This window comes from Balaenoptera borealis (genome assembly GCF_965194805.1).
Source record: "Balaenoptera borealis genome assembly, chromosome: 8".
Taxonomy (NCBI): domain Eukaryota; kingdom Metazoa; phylum Chordata; class Mammalia; order Artiodactyla; family Balaenopteridae; genus Balaenoptera; species Balaenoptera borealis.
Genome location: NC_138865.1, coordinates 48,032,920 through 48,050,840, shown reverse-complemented (window position 1 = coordinate 48,050,840; position 17,921 = coordinate 48,032,920).

Sequence of the window (17,921 nt, the reverse complement as noted above, 5' to 3'; positions counted from 1 at the left end):
ATCGCAGCCATTAAAATGAAATTGATCTATGTATAGTTCCATGATAAAAATGTGCCACATGTACGAATAAGTGAAAAAGCAAATTGCAGGGCAATATGAGCCCAATTCTGTAAAAAATAGTAATAGAAATTTTTTATATGCATAGGAAAAACCTAAGAAAACATATTCAAAATTATTCTATATTAGGGTAATATGAGGGGACTTTCACTTTCTACTATATGCAATGCCTTATCATCTATATATTATAAATGAATGTGCATTACTTTGATAATTACAACACAAATATGTTACATTTTAAAATCTAAGTTACTAATGGGAAGGAAGGTAAAATATGGGACAAAACTTGACTTTGTTAAGGTCTTAATCTATCCTTTTTGATGATTCTAGTCCCCAGTGCACTTTGACCATTAGCCAGAGAATTGACTGTGCCCTATAAATATGTTAGCTCACCTGATAGGCCTGACTGATGGTAAATGGGACAGAGAATACCTAGAATGAGCTTTTTTTTCTTTTTTTCAAAATGAACAAAAGCCTAATATACAACCTGGCTGTGAAATACGTGATTGGAAAAATATTGCCCCTTGGTTAAAGAAGTGACATCCAATGGGCGATAATTCCTCTAGATTGAACATTTTGTTACAGCTGTCCACAGAAACTTAAAGAGGTTATTTCCTTGATCTGCGGGGCATTCATTTTCTACTATAAGCATCCCACAGTGTAATGTGTATACCTTACATATAGAAGATTAATAATATTTCTCTAGCGCTTTTCGCCTGAACTTCTCGATACAAGCGGTGTTCATGGAAATGATTTGATCTAAATCAATTTTGAGCACCAGCACGCAAGCACTCCTAGCTGTTACTCCCTCTTACTTCCACTACTGGTGCATATTCTTCCTCTTTTAAAAAAAAAAAAAAAATCACCCCTATTCACTTAAAATCAAAAAACACAAATAAAATTTTTTCCCACCTACAATTTGGTAAAGATTTAAGAACTGGACAAAATCCAGGGTTGATGAGTACACACTCAGGCACTGTTTTGGCACTGTTACACTTTTTCCAGGAGCTAGTTTGGCCATGTGTATCAAAATGAGAAATGTGAACCCCTTTGACCCAGACAGCTCACACAGAAGTGAAAAGATGTATGCTTAGTGAAAAATGAGATATAACCTGTTCTATCATTAGCAAAGAATGGAATATTCAGACAATATGACATTAGTTCTGAGACACTTAACAGATTAAGGTATACTATAGTAGATGAAGTAGTGACCCCCCAAAATTCATGTCTACATGAAACCTCAGAATGTGACCTTATTTGGAGATAGGGTATTTGCAGATGTAATTAAAAGTCTCAAGACGAAATCATCCTAGGTTTAGGGTGAGCTGTAAATCCAATGACTGGTGTCCTTATAGGAAAAGGAGAGGACACTGAAAGATACACAGGTACACACACAAGAAGATGGCCACGTGGCAACAGAGGCAGAGATTGTAGTGATGTAGCTACAAGCCAAAAAATGCCAAGGATTGCCAGCAATCATGTGAAGCTAGAAGAGAGGCATGGAACAGATTCTCCCTCAAAGCCTCCAGAAGGAACTAGCCTTGTCATACCTTGATTTCAGACGTCTGGTCTCCTGAATATGAGAAAATACATTTCTCTTATTTTAAGCTGCTCTGTTTGTGGTAATTTGTTATGGCAACCCTAGGAAACTAACGCAAATATGATGTCTTGGATTGACTTTAAAATGATCCAGTGATGAGAGGGTTAGGGGAGACTCAGAGGGAGGTATAGATAAGACAAAATTAGATAACAGGTACATGGGGGTTATACCATATTCTGCATGCTTTTGTGTATATTTGAAACTTTCCAGAATGAAAATTTAAAAAGAAATACTATGTAGATTTAAATTTATTGACATGGAAAGATATCTGTGAACATATTGTTGGATAGAATAAAATAGGTCACCAAACTGGATGGTATCTTATGATTTATCCTAAAGGCAGATTCCTGGAAGGATGTTCACCAAAATGTTATGCCTAGTCATTTCTAGGTAGTGTGACTTGAGTTGATTTCTTCTCCATGTTTTTTGTATTTTTGGAATTTTTTACAGCAAGCATGATTGATTTTTTTTAATTAAGCTATTTTCAACAACAATAGTAATAATAATAATATCCCCCTCAGATTACACCACAACAAAATTTCCTTCTTTACCCTCAATATGCCTGTGGTAAGTCTGACACTTCCATTCCCATTTTAAAGAAAATGAAGGATCAGGGAGATAAACTCTAACATCACTAAGGATTTTGAAGCAGAATTTTAAAATTAAGCCCAGGGTTTGTCAAACCTGAAGGTGTTGTCCTTGTCAGCTGTTGCCTTAGAAATGTCTTTCTCACTACCAGCAAGAGACTTTAAGAAGTTTGATACTCACTCAGACATCACCAGAGATTGACCTGGGGGGATAGGGCAGGAGCACCTTGAGACCAGAGTTTTCTCCCCATGTATCAAGAGGGTCATCCTTTAGTACAGTGACATTCAAGTTATGCTACAGGAAGGAGTGAGATTCAGGAGGAGATTCTCATCCTTCTAACCTCTCCCTACTCCAGCCAGCCAAACGTTTGGAATGCAGGGGAAACATCCAAAGAGGGTTTAAAATCCAACAGGTGAGAGAAATAACTCCAACATAGGGAGTAAATGCGTGACACACTTGTTCCCCACTCCCAGGTCTATGACAGTCATCACTAATCAATGGCATTCTTTCAGACTGGAGATTGGATAACAATCCCTACAAAGTTAGTTCACAAAATGAAACTTATTTGCCATCCTAGATCCTATTCTGAAACAAATTCTGACCAAAGACCAAAGGAAGAGTTTGTTGGCAAGATAGCAAAGTAAAAGTGAGCAAAATCTTAGAAAAAGAATGATAATAGTTATACATTTTATTTAGCATCTACTAAGCACCTACTCAATACATGCCAGCTCTGGTGATATAAAGGAAACTAAGACAAGACATTCTCTGTCCTTGAGGACATTACAGGAAGAGACAGCAAATTGCTGTAGAGATTAGGAAGGTAGACTTTAGAAAGACCAAAAAACAAGATACACAAGATTCTGTCAAGGGCTCCTTCTCCTTGACTAGAACTACATTCATCCAAAGGTAGACTTAGAGTTTAGATTTCCCAGAGCTACAACCCAGGGGCTACTCCAGTCAACATATATGCTTTATTCTTTGCTAAAACCAGATAACACAAGAAATGCAGGGAATCCTTCATCACAAGAAAAAAATTATAAGTATTACATGGTGATGGATGTTAACTAGACTAATTGTGTGATCATTTTGCAACATATACAAATATCAAATCATTATTTTATACACCTAAAACTAATATAATGTTATGTATAAATTACATCTAAGTAAAAAAAAAAAAATTTAAAAAGAAATTCAGGGAATCCAAAGGTGCTGACTCTCTACTAACTAAAGAAATACTCAGTACTATCATTTGTTGAGCAAATGTCAAGCACTTTTTGTTTACAATCTCCACTCCTCACAACAACTTGGCAAGGCAGATATTATTATTCTCATTTTACTCATGAGGAAAATAAAGTTCCGAGAGGTGAAGTACCATGAACAGGAAATAGCCTTTAAGGGTTTGGAAATGAGATTTAAACTTAGGTCTTTCTGAGTCCATTTGCTTTACACCACGCCACACCACCTCTGAAGAGGGAAGAAGTATGCATGAGCTTATGTGAACAGGTACACTCACATCTATCTATCTATCTATCATCTATCTATCTGGTATATACATGGTCATACGTATGGGTGTTGCAGAAACCAACACCCATACAGTTGCTGAGGAGAACACCCGCACTTCTATGAATTACCAGAACTAAACAGCAATGGATGCCATTAACACACTGACTGCAGACGTATAAATTGAAAAAAAGTGGCTTCTGATCACAAGAAATGCCCTCTAAAGCATTTGATTCCATGGACTCAAATCAGGAAATTTCCTACTGTACACCTTCACCAGTGCTTATATAGCAACCAGGAACCTAATCCTATTATTTGAAGTTGCCAGACCCTACAGAAAGCGAGAAAGCAGTGTATGAAATCATGTCAACAGAACAGCAGCAGGAATATTTCCTCCGCCTTGGTCTTGGTTTTGCCACTGCTTTCTTCTAAGCTATTGTGGGGCTGAGGGACTGGAAGTCAAACCTGGAAAGACAGAAAGGAAACAAAGGGAATGAAAGTTCTGGCAGACTTTGAAGGATGGTGAGATGAAGGGCAAAAGGCTCATTTCATTAGTCCAGAGGTCTCTAATAGAAAAAAAAAAAAAAACTCAGGAAACTAGACCAGTTTGAATCAAAGGTACTGAAAAATGATAAGAACATTTAAAATCTATTCATCTGTCGATGGGCATTTAGGTTGCTTCCATGTCCTGGTTATTGTAAATAGTGCTGCAATGAACATTGGGGTGCATGTTTCTTTTTGAATTATCGTTTTCTCAGGGTATATGCCCAGTAGTGGGATTGCTGGGTCATATGGTAGTTTTATTTTTAGTTTTTTAAGGACACATGTACCCCAATGTTCATTGCAGCACTATTTACAATAGCCAGGACATGGGAACAACCTAAATGTCCAATGATAGATGAATGGATAAAAAAGATGTGGTACATATATACAATGGAATATTACTCAGCCATAAAAAGGAATGAAATTGAGTTATTTGTAGCAACGTGGATGGACCTAGAGACTGTCATACAGAGTGAAGTAAGTCAGAAAGAGAAAAACAAATATCGTATATTAACGCATGTATGTGGAATCTAGAAAAATGGTACAGATGAACTGGTTTGCAAGGCAGAAATAGACACAGGTGTAGAGAACAAACGTATGCACACCAAGCGGGGAAAGTGGGGAGGGGATGGTGGTGGTGGGATGAATTGGGAGATTAGGATTGACATATATACAATAATACATATAAAATAGATAACTAATAAGAACCTGCTGTATAAAAAATAAATTATTTAAATTAAATTTTAAAAAATTTTTAAATATTTGCATCAAATAACAGCTTTCTTCACATAATAAATGCCTCTGATTAATCACCCAAAATTAAAGCACACAGTTCTTGTATTTAGTTTTTTTATATTGCCAACATGTTCCAGCGTTCAAGTCAAAGCCAAAGATTAAACGTCCTTATATTTTTGTTGTGATTTTACTGCCAAATGCAAATATCTAAGTGCAAGTAAGTCATTACTCTCCCGCTGTTGTGGTCTGATTAATTCTCACAATATTAGCCAGCAATTCATTTTATCCCTTGGCGTCACAAGTCCAGTTGAAGGAGATAAGTGGCTGATAAAAGATCTCTGAGAACAGTTATAAATGATTCACTTTAAAAGAATAATAAAGCAGCCACCGGATAAGCGCTGCTGAGTAAACCTTCCATACACCGCACAAAACTAATTTAGTTTAAAAAACTTCAGCAAATTATAGTCAATAATCTTCACTGTCACCCTGCTGCTCACAAAACTTTTGAGAAGAAACTTAATGCTGAAATGCAAATATTTAATTAGATTTTAATGGTGAGGTTTATTTTTCCTAAATCTGGTCATCTGTCTCAATTACGTTCTCCAATTTTTACAGTTAACCAGGAATTGTCATCCCCATGGGCTTTGGGGAATGTTTTCTCTTTCCTAATTCCTGTTTAGCACTTGCTTTCTCAAAAGTGTAGTCATTGTGGAAAAGGGTTTGGTTTGTTCTCTCTTTTGGAAAAGAGAAACATTGAGAAAAAAAAAAAAATGTTCTGAGCAATGTTTTTAAAGCTAATTGTCCTTCTGTCCTAGTAACAGAGACTCTTCAGTAGCTAAACAATTAATTGTCTTTTCCTACCTCACTGCACAGGGCAATTAACATGCGTTTTTATTTAAGGTCCAATTAAAGCAGCTTTGTGTATACTTGGAAAATTTTAAAGCTATATGTCTTCCAAACGTATTCTGTAGTTTAGATTTTACATTAATTTGAAGAAATTAGTGAGACGTGGCTGTTCATGCCCCTTCCAACAAAACCAATATTAAAATCGGCCATAAAACTCTTCGGAACTGTTACAGGGGTGAAACATTGCAACCGCCTTCCTGAATGTCTCTTCTCTGTTCTGATCATCAAGCTACGTACCCTACTTCAGACTTGCCTTTCTACACTGATGCTGAGACTGGAACTCTGAACCACCTTTCTGTCCTTTGCCAGATGCTGTTAGACTTCGCCAACAGGGGGCACTAGGGAGACTGGCAGTCAGGAGGGGAAAGAGGGGCCTTGCTCATGGTTTCAACTTCCAGTCCCTCTGAGTGTCATCCCAGTAGCGCTTCTTCACCAGCACCAGCAGTTGACTGCAGTTTTTACAACACGCAAAAGCAGCCTCATCTCACACTCCGAGACACCAGCGCCAGCAAATCGCGCACCTCCCCCAAAGGGGGGTGGGGGCGGTTCCAGCCCCAGGGCTCCGTCCTCCAAGCGGCTCGGCTTGGTAACGCCACCCTCTTCCCTTGGTTCCCCCAATGGCTGGTCACTGCTTCCTCAGCTGCTACCTCTGTGATGCCTTAATGTTCACTTATTGCATTTCCAGTTCTTTAATACCTTTCATGCAATTTTTAATAATGAATTCTGCAAATCAGTTGGTGAGGTTTCAGTCTTCTGATTGGACCCTGACTGATACACCTTGTTTACTTTCAAATCAGATAGACCTGGGTTGAAATCCCAGCCCTACTACTTACCAGCTGTATGCCCTGGGCAAATTACTTAAAATGTCTGCGTTTTCCTTCCTCCTTTATACAAAATGGGTATAATATCCTAGAGTTGTCAGGACTAATGAGATAATCTATGACAAGTGACACAATATAATAAAGGCTTTAAAAAGTTGATTCCTTTCCCCTTCACCTTCTACAGGTTCAAGTTCTCCCATTTACAACAGATAGGAGTTAATGCTCTTTCCCTACTGAGAATAAATTCATTCTTTATGCTTCCTGACAACTTATATCGTGCCAATTGTGCTTCTAAAATCACCCACTGGGACTTAACCTGGTGGTCCAGTGGCTAAGACTCCACACTCCCAGTGCAGGGGGCCCAGGTTCAATCCCTGGTCAGGGAACTAGCTCCCACATGCTGCAACTAAAAATCTCCCACATGCCACAACGAAGATCCCGTGTGCCACAACTAAGACCCGGCGCAGCCAAATAAATAAATAAATATTTAATAAAATAAAATAAAATCACCCCTCGTTAGCTCTTTCACGATGCCTTAATTCCAGGTACAATCATCACAATAATTCTGTCGATCCTGTTAATATCTTTTTATGTTAACCATACTCTTTTGCATTGTTTCCTGGCAGCCTATCTTCTCTTTGACTTATTTTGCTGATGTTCATGACATTTCTCTCTAAGACATTTCCGCATCTCTTATTCTCTCTCCATATGGTTTCTGGAGCGGTCCTTTTCCCCCCATCTCACCCTCCCACGCACCCTTACCTTCACAACTGACTCCCCACTTCCATTCCCTTGCTTCCTGGAAATTTCACATATTGGTAAAATAATTCCACATTAGGTCATACATGTCTTCTATAAACATGAAATCCCTCTTTGTCCATTCACTTTTCCTTTGTGAAACTTTTAGGGTATGGCTCATAATAGGCCCCTGATAAATATCCACTGAGTGAAAAAATTAATGAAATCTCCATTTATCCCAATCATCAATCTTTCCTCTTCCACCCTTTCCAAATGCCTTGGCTTTTACCTTTTGAAAGCTGCTATTTCCTCACTCTGAGCAAGGAAGAATAAACTTGGATCTTTCTGTTCTACTCTCTCCATTAAGATTATAATACAAAAACAAAACTTCAAAGACACAAAGAGATGTAAGGTATTCAAAGATCTAAAGCAGTGTCCTTATGTCTAATCTGCTTTCACTCAAAAAAACACTCTACTTTCAATTTTTTTTTGTATGATCTATTGTTTGATAAGGCACTTAAGCACAGTCTCTGCATGGACAAGCCGTATTAGGTTATTGGTATCCAATTATAGCTTCTGTAGCTGCATGCATAATATTTGGTAAGTTGCACTCATTTTTGTAAAAACTTATTTATTTATTTATATCTACTTTATTATCAGCAAGGTTGTAAGGCAGGCAGACACTTACAAATGGACCTTCTTTCCATATGAATATTTTTTAATTGGTTTGTGTGACTGATCTCTTTCCCTTTGGTAAGGTCATACTGAACAAAAAGTTTCACAGTTTAATATTTATATACCAATATTGCTATTAAAATATTATGACATCTTTGGCTCCTAGAGTTTCACCCTCAGTCCCTCTTCTTAAAATAGAATCCTCATATCATGGGTCTATCATTTGTTTTTTCCACAGAACTCTACTTTTAAGCCTCCAGCAAGGAATTCCCAAGACACTCGAGGAATTAGGTGTTGACCTTAATTGTTTCAAGACTTGAGTGAGACAATGGAAGCCATCCATGTGATGTCCCTCCTTCACCACCATTTTACAGGAGATGGAACCAAGGCCCAAAGAGCAGGTGCAAGTTGGCCAGATTACAAAGAGGGGATGGTAAAACTGGGTAGAAGTTTGGATCCTCTGAATCTCAAACCAATATTCTTTCTCTTCATTCTTATCTTGTTACTTCTATGGAAACTCCTAGACTTTTTTCAAATCTTGACTATCTGGAGGGAACCATTTCATTATTTTTAAATTATCTTATTTTATTTTATTTTTAACATCTTTATTGGAGTATAATTGCTTCACAATGGTGTGTTAGTTTCTGCTGTATAACAAAGTGAATCAGCTATATGTATACGTATATTGCCTTATCCCCTCCCTCTTGCATCTCCCTCCCACCCTCCCTATTCCACCCCTCTAGGTGGTCACAAAACACTGAGCTGATCTCCCTATGCTATGTGGCTGCTTCCCACTAGCTATCTATTTTACATTTGGTAGTGTATATATGTCCATGCCACTCTCTCATTCCACTTTGATACATAATTTTTCTATTTTTCTTTCTACCTCATAATTTACACATAAAAATTTGAATGTGTCCATGACTCCTTTTCAGCACCCCACTGCCCTACCACTGCTACCAGGCACTGCCTTCTTAACTGAGAGGCAACTCAAGGGAGAAGAAGAAAACTAAGATGTCAAAAACATTTGCAAGCCTGGGACTTGCAGTTTCAAGATGGTAGAGAGAACGTATTTCCCTTTACGAACAAAAAGAATAAATGTTCTTAAAATAAACATAGAATGGATGCATATAGGATGCTTGAAAACAAGAGGGGAACTTTCAACAGACCACAAAAGGTGTAGGAAATCCCTGAAATATATAAAGCTTCTGGGAAGCTACAAATAAATTCTGAATACCTATTACAATACTCCATTAATTACCTCATGACTAAGCCACAGCACACTCCTTTGTGTTATTTGACTTTTAGCTTGGAGCTGAAAGAGGAAAGGAAACAATATGTATCATTTCATTTAATCCTCAAAATAACTCTATAATTTGGTGTTATTATCCCCATTTTGCAGGTGAGGAAGTTGAGTTCTAGAGAAGTAAAGTAACCACACTAAGGCCTCGTAGCTAATAAGTGATAGAGGAGGAACAGGGTATTTCTGGTTCTAAAGCCTGAGCAATTTCCACTACACCATCTCCCCACATATTGGAAGGACAAGCACTTATTACACCCTACCATACGACAGGCATGGAACCAGATGCAAAATTATCACTGACACTGCACTGTGCAGGTAATTTTGTTTGCTTAAGGATTCTCAAGGGAGAATGTAAGACAAAGGTGGCTAATCTCATTTATAGTAAGAAAACCTGAGGAATGCAGATACATCAGTTGCTTAGGGTCTCAGAAGTCACAAATGCCATTCAAGAATGGAAATCATCTCACCAGTTAATGGTCACCACCTAAAGTCTCTCTTCTAGTCCCAACTTGGACCCAGAGGGCACATTTGTGAGACGACCAGTCAGAGAGTACAATGGCAGGCTATATATGGCTCGAGGACTGAAACAAGATCAAATCTGTGGTCTTGTTCTCATTAGCTCATTGTCCTAACATCCTGTGTGGTCTCAGACATCAGCTACATTTTATTCCCTTGAAAGCTTAAAATCATCACTGAGGTAACTATGGCAAGTCCCCCCGGAAAAGCAAACCAAGAGGAACAAATGCCCGTCACTCTCCCACCCATGGAAATCTTAGCAGCTTCCACAGAGGTTGGCTGTGTGTGCATCATTGGCTTAAGAGTTCAGAGATCTCACAGTTGTGTCTTCAAGAGTTCCTGGGAAATTTCAATCAGCAGTGGGTTTTTTTTTTAATTGATGTATAGTTGATTGACAATTTTCTGTTAGTTTCAGGCATATAACAGTGATTCAATATTTTTATAGATTATACTCCATTTGAAGTTATTATAAAATATTGGCTATATTTCCAGTGCTGTGCTCACAGATACAAAGAACAACTAGTGGTGACCAGCAGGGAAAGGGGTGGGGGCAGAGACAAGATGGGGAAAGAGGATTAAGAAGTACAAACTACTAGATACAAAATAAATGACACAATCAGCAATTTTTGATCTCTACTGTGATTCATCCCATGAGCTTGACTATCTACTGGAGCAACAGATTCTTATTTTAAGGTACTCTCCTCATAGAAAGAGCTCAACAACATGGGAAAAAGAAAGGAGAAATGAACTAATGTTTATTAAGTGTCTACTATTCCCCAGACCCTTGTAGAGTACTTTAACTATGTTATCTAATCTGCACAAAAACTCTATAAGGTAAGGTGAGTGTCTGTTTTGACAGTTGGTGAAACTGAAGATTTCACCTTCAGTTTCACTGAAGTGTGAGATAAAGAAACCTGCTCAAGTTCACAAGGCTAGAAAGATTGTGAACCTAAGATTCAAACCTGGGTCTATTTGACAACAAAATCCATGTTCTTCTAGTTAAATCATCTTCTATAAAATACAAAAACTGTGAGTTTTCTATACAATAGCCTATCTTATATATCCTTATTCTTTTGCTAACTTCTGCCTAGAAATAATTTGATATAAAGTATCATTTTGCCTTTTTTGGGAACTGCTGTCTAAATATAGAAAATATTGCACCATTACCTAGTAAACTGTTTTTTTACATACCATAGTTTATCATCTGCAGATGCTGTCAGGGCCTGATGTTTGAATCATTATGCTTATGGGATTTAATTTTTAATGATGCAAAAATTATGCACAATATACCATCATTTCTCTCCCAAACCCAGAATCTGATAGCTAATAATTGCTCCTTACTTAGTGTGCTAACACTTCATGATATTAATTAGAATGCAACTGGAATCAGAAAAGTGACTTTCTGAAAATGGCCTTTATGAATTCTGTGCTCATTTTCTTCCAATAACGTCAAGATTAAAGTTGTTGATTACATGCATCAACAATTTTTTCCCTGACAGACTCTTCTACAAACAAAATATAAGGTCTGCAAAAGCTAGTTGATGACCTTTCCACATCAGGAAAGTGCAAAGAACTCTGTAGTTGTATTAGTTAGAGTAATACTGGCTAGTTTCATTTTGTAAGAAACCTGTAAACTGAAATATTTTTAATATTGAAGAATTGGTACAATAAAAATGAATTAAAATGTATTCTAATATTGAAGAATATTTGCCCTGCAACAAATTGCACTCTCATCTCCCACTTACAGGCTGCCCTTCTCTCCCATATAACCATGAACAATAGTGACAGCAGTGCCACTCAAACCAGCAAGAGGGGCCTGCCCTGGATCCCAGGCCAAAAGGCCCCTCTCCAGCATCTTCTCCAGCTACAACCCTTCCCATCGGGTGAGAAGTCTGTATGGCCAAGAAGATATGCCCACCCAAAACCCATACCTCCCTCTTCTAGACTACCTCTGGGTTCTGGAAACCCTAGAATCCCCTTCCCAAATTTCCCCCAAACTGCTACTAGGACCAGTATGATTACCTTCCTCAGACCTGTTCTCCAAAGCCCAGACTGCACTGCCAGGGTGCACAGCCCTAGTGCCAAGGGGTGAAGAGAGAGAGGGTAACTCTTTGTGGAGCCTGGGGATGGAGCTTGGACAGATAGCCTGGGGTGTACACAGGAGCGCGTCTGGGGCCTCTTACAATGCAGGAATATGGGAGGCGGGGGAAGAGAAGGAGGCGGGCTGCAGTCCGGGAACCGGGCCTGCTCTTCCTGTACTCACACATTCCAGAGTGGAGCTCCACGGAGTCAAGGAGTCTAGAAGTGAACCTGGTCTTCCATGTCATAATAATAAAGGCATATTTATAAAGTAGAATGATAGAACATATGTAATAGTTTTTTAGTTGGACTTAAAATTTTAAATATGTAGATATGTGGTATCTAGGCCTCCATTTGTACTTGTGTCCTGAGTCTCACAAATATTTGGCAAATCCCGCCAGACCAGAGAGGGGGATAAAAATAGAGGGGACAGTTTATTCCCTCATAGCTCATCATCACTTTTTCTGTTCATAAATCTTCAAAGAAATAACTTGCATTCCTTAAATGTCCCCATCAAATGAACGACTTCCGAAAGTTGAAAATGATTTCCTTTGCTGACTACATTTCAATATTTGCTTAGAGCAAGTCACAGTTAACTTACCCACCCCACATCTACCACACAGAGTATGGGGAGACGGCTTGATGAAGCACACAGAAGAGCTCCCCAAAGCTTCTTCTGTAGCTACCTGTTCTATCATGTTCCATTCCAGTATCGTGGTGCCCTGGTCTTGCCAGAATTGCTTCTGAGAAAAACAGCTATGGTAACCACATTGCCTCTGCGGCACTAAAGTCCAGGCGAACATAGAATTGAAACTACAGCTCTGAAATCATGTTTCTGAGGTTCATTTCCAAGAGTGCATTTTTGAGTCATTTTAAGAGGCAGCAATTTTGAGGGGGCAAAGGCCATGAATTTTCAAATCAGATTTAGAGTTGAAATTTGGCTTTGAGTCATTAGACCCTTCCACATGTACACCAACCTTTCTGAACCCCAGATTCTTCACCTGTAAAATAACACAACCTGGTTCATCAGGCTATCATACAGGTCAGATGAGAAAATGGGTAATATATGTACTGGAATCTCTGGCACACAGCAAGTACACAATTAATGTTGGTTCTCACTTTTTCCTCTTTTTCTCTTCTGAGGCTGAGTCTTTCATTCTTACTTGGATTCTCCCCCCATCTCTGGCAAACAAATTGACTAATTCTTCAACATGCAACTAATACCTGGTGCCTAAATATTTCTGTCCTCTGACGTTTTTTGGATTTCATCACTTTTTTCTGACTCCCTCTCTGTGCTTCGTATAAACACTCCCACAAAGATTGACCAAAGCAAGGGAGTAAGAATAAAGAATGGGAAGAAGGGTCTCTCATCCTTTATCACCACCATGCTCAAATTGCCATCAAGAGCTCTTGATGACCCTTCAGATCAATGCTAGGGTTCTCCATCTCCAAATTTGGTACTTGCTTGCAAATTCACATATGACAGGAGCTCTATAAAGTTTATTCTTCCTATAACCAAGATAATTTGCATAATAATTCCAGCTACCAGGAGACATTGGACTCTGCAACATGCACCATTTGCAGATCCCTACAATGGAGAATCACTTTTGCAGCTGATGGGAGAAGGTGGGGGAGTTGGTCATTTACCATAATGACTTTTTCAGGATAAGCAGCCAGCATCTGTGATTATTTCCAAAGGCAGTGAACAGGTTCAAAGTCTTACATTATTGGACTTTAATTAGGAGTCGAGTTTGCATACATTTTAAATGTTAATCAATGTTCAGTGAGCCAGTGAACTCAGATAGGTCACCCACAACCTACTGTCTCCAGAAAGAACATATACTCTTTTCCATTTTGTTGAGATGTAAAGTACCATGGTGCAAGAGCACAAGATCCTATTTCTCAAAAGAAAATGGCAAAGGACAAGTAGAGTTCAGAATGATGACTCAGAATCTGGGATTGGCAAATCTCACTACTCAGCTGAATTCTTAAAGCATTCCTCCCTACTCCCATAAATGTGGAACAGCATATATTGTCTATAAATTTCATTGATTTTGAAGACTCTTTGGGAAGCTCTAAACATAACTTGAGGCACAGAGGCAAATGCAGAAGCAGAGTTTAATATTTCTGGCCTAAAATTAGTCTGAACTGGATTTGAGCAGGTCCTCCGAATAGGGAACTCTAAACCTACTTCCTGGCAAAATGAGAAAACAAAAGACTAATACAAAAATTGTATTTCCTTGGATAAAATTGACCATTATTATACAGTTATGTTTGCCTTATTTTTCTGGTAATAAAATGTCCTTTCTTTTATAAAATTAGTTCTTAGATAGTCATGTGTGTTTGTTTGTTTTTAAATAAGTCCTTGCTTGGTAACATTTAAAAGTTGATGGGTCTCCTAAGTTTAGGAAGAACACAAATCCCTGGCAGATGGATGAAATTCGCAAATCTGGGGAATGCTGAGGCAAGAAACCATACTGTACAGGTCTGCAAAAGACCAGCACCCTGGCTTTGACTCTGTTGTTTTGTCATCTCTCTTTTCTGTCCAAGACAATGTTTAAAAGTCAATATTTCTCCATTTCCTGTCTCTCCTTTTAATGAGAAAGGACAAACACTTGAAAACAAAAATGTATGCAAGGTGCTTGAGACAGAAATTATTTCCCCAAAGTGCTTTAATCATGCTGTTGAAAACCACATCCTCCAGTAGCCTAATCACATAAATCACAGTAAAAGGTTAAAGATGAAGTTCAGCTGTGCCAAATTGCCTGCAATGGTTTCTCAGAAATGGATTACTTTCTGAGTAAGGTGAAGTCATTCTGCTACCCATTGGTATGCTTAGGTGGTCTCTGGCTTGTAACTTCACATCCAGATCATGAGTACAGATGTTTGGTTTGAAGGACTGCTTGTTTAATTTCTTATCAACATTTGACTCAAACCTAGACATTGGGCAGAACTTCCATGAAGTTCAGGACTTCCACACTGCCAGCACCAGGGGGCAGAAGCCAGGCTTCATAAGAGGACAATGATAGTAATACATTCTAAATGCATTACCTGTACCTTGATAAACTCTTAAATACCATCTAAAGCATTATTATTCCATTATTATTCAGGGTTCCCAGACACTAAGCATTGTGAACAGAATAATTCCTCAGAAATGTGATTTAGTTATTGAATAAATGTAGGAAGTTATGGAGTATATTGCAATGATTCTTAAATAACTTCAGAAGGATGGTAAAATAGAAAGAGTCCTGGACTTGGGAATCAGGTGACCAAGGCCCTATTTTTCCTTTGGTGTAAGCTTAGAGTTACCTAATTCTCCTGAGCCTCACTTTCTTCATCAATAAAATATGTGTTTGGTCTGAAAAGACCCTTTTATTTCTGTTCATTAAGCATTTATTTTGTTCTAAGTACTATGCATGGTGCATTACAAATAGTATCTCATTTAATCCCCTACAATAACTCTATGAGATGAGTACTGTTATTAGCCCCACTCTTGTCCAAGGTCCCTTACACGATCTCACTCCATTCTTCCCCAAACAAAATACACTGAAGCTGCTTTGGGTAAACACAACTGCTCTCTCCCCAAAGCTCATCTACAGCTTCTGTGTGTTAAACAGTTTTCTTTTTCTGGTTTTACTTCCATTTTTGGGTTCCTCTTTGGTTAATTGATTGGTTTCCCTTTCAGTGGCATTGCAATTTGCATCTCAGCTCCTTACAATCATAAGAGGAAATTAGCTAGCACTTATTAAGCACCAATCAAATGGCATATGCTTTCCAAATATTTTCTCTTATCCTAACAACGACCCATTGCCCCATTTTACAAGTCAAGATATAGTCTCAGAGATGTTTAATAGGCTGTCCAAGACCACACAGTGAGGCGTTCTCTCTCCTTTTTTTTTTTTGAAGTATACTTGACTTAAAATGATTCAAGTGTACAGCAAAATGATTCACTTATACATATATATATATTTTCAGATTCTTTTCTATTATAGATTATTACAAGATATTGAATATAGTTCCCTGTGCTATACAGTAGGTCCTTGTTGTTTATCTATTTTATACATAGTAGTGTGTATCTGTTAATCGCAAATTCCTAATTTATCCCTCCCCTTCTGTCTCCTTTGCTAACCATAAGTTTGTTTTCTATGTCTGTGTAACTCTCTCTCTCGACTAGTCTATCTTTTTTTCCCCACTAAGCCCTATAACCTATGACACAGCTGTTTGAGAAAGCATGTTGACATCTACATACTTTCCTTCTATACAAGGATCACTCATTTCAGGGAAAGAAACTGTAAATTAGTTTACACAAATATTCAAATCAGAGCTGTTTGGATTTGATAAGAAAGCTCATGTTTAGAAAAGAAGGCTAGTGTTTTCACACTCTGTTCCTTAGATTGTATATGACCAATGATCTGCTGTTTAGCAAAAGGAAGACAACAGAGCAGTTGCTATTTTGTGAAGAGCAAAACTAAGTTATCAAAATTTGTTTTAAAATCTTCCCATTTAATCTGAATTGAAAAATGAGAATTATGTTTACAAAAACTTTCAGTTAATGACTGATGCATCATACTCCTGTGATTTTAAACAATGATTTCTTTTTATTCTTTGTGGCTTTGAGCAAAGAGCTTCTTCATCTATGCTACACTTCAAATGGTACCCGAAATTCCAGCTAATTTATTACATTTTCATTACAAATCAGGACATGGAGTGAAAACTATATAAATCAATCCATCTATTTGTCTAAGATTAGTTGTAGAAATTCACACCTGAATATGTTTCACATAGCTTAGATTTCACACCTACACCTGACCCTACTACCAGAGTTTCCTTATCTATTTTGCATCATTATTCCTTATATATCCCACAGTCTCCTCTGTGACCAAGTATCCACCAATTCTTCAGGCTCTGGGTATCCTTTCCACATCACAATCTTGTTTTCCTAAGGCATGTTTCATCGTCTCCATTTTGGAGAGAAAGCACAAAAAGCAGAGTTTCTTTAATTTTCTCCAAGCTCTCTCACTCAACAGGCAATGAATATTCAAACCGTATGATTCAGCAATCCTACTACTGGGTATATATCCAAAGGAAATGAAAACAGGATATCAAAGATAAATCTGCACTCCCACATTCATTGCAGCATTATTCACAACAGCTAAGATATAGAAACAACCTAAGTATCCATCAATGGATGAAAGGATAAAAAAGATGTGGTATATGTATTCAATGGAGTATTATTCAGCCATGAGAAAGAAGGAAATCCTGCTGTTTGAGACAACATGGATGGAAATTGAGGACATTATGCTAAGTGAAGTAAGCCAGACAAAGAAGGACAAATATTGCATGGTATCACTTATATGTGAAATCTAAATAAAAAGTCAAACTCATGGGAAACACAGTAGAAAAGTGGTTGCTGGGGGCTGGGGAGTGGGGGAAATAGGGAGAGGATGGTAAAAGTGTACAGACTTTCAGCTATAAGATGAATAAGTTCTGAGGAGCTAATGTGTAACATGGTGACTCTAGCTAATAACACTGTATTGTATAATTGAAATTTGCTGAAAGTAAAACTTAAGAGTTCTCACATACACACAATAAAAGATAAGTATGTGAGGTGATGCATGTGTTAATTAACTAGATGGGAAGATATCTTTCACAATGTATATGTATATCATATCACATGATGTACACTTTAAACATCTTATAATTTTATTTGTTAATTATACCCCAAGAAAGCTGAACAAACACCTGCTATATGTGAACTACCACATGAGGAATTATAAATGATGTTAAGATTTTAAAAAGATAGAATGTTGCACTCAAGGGGCTTAGAATCTACCAGCCAATCTGACTAGATGATCTAGTT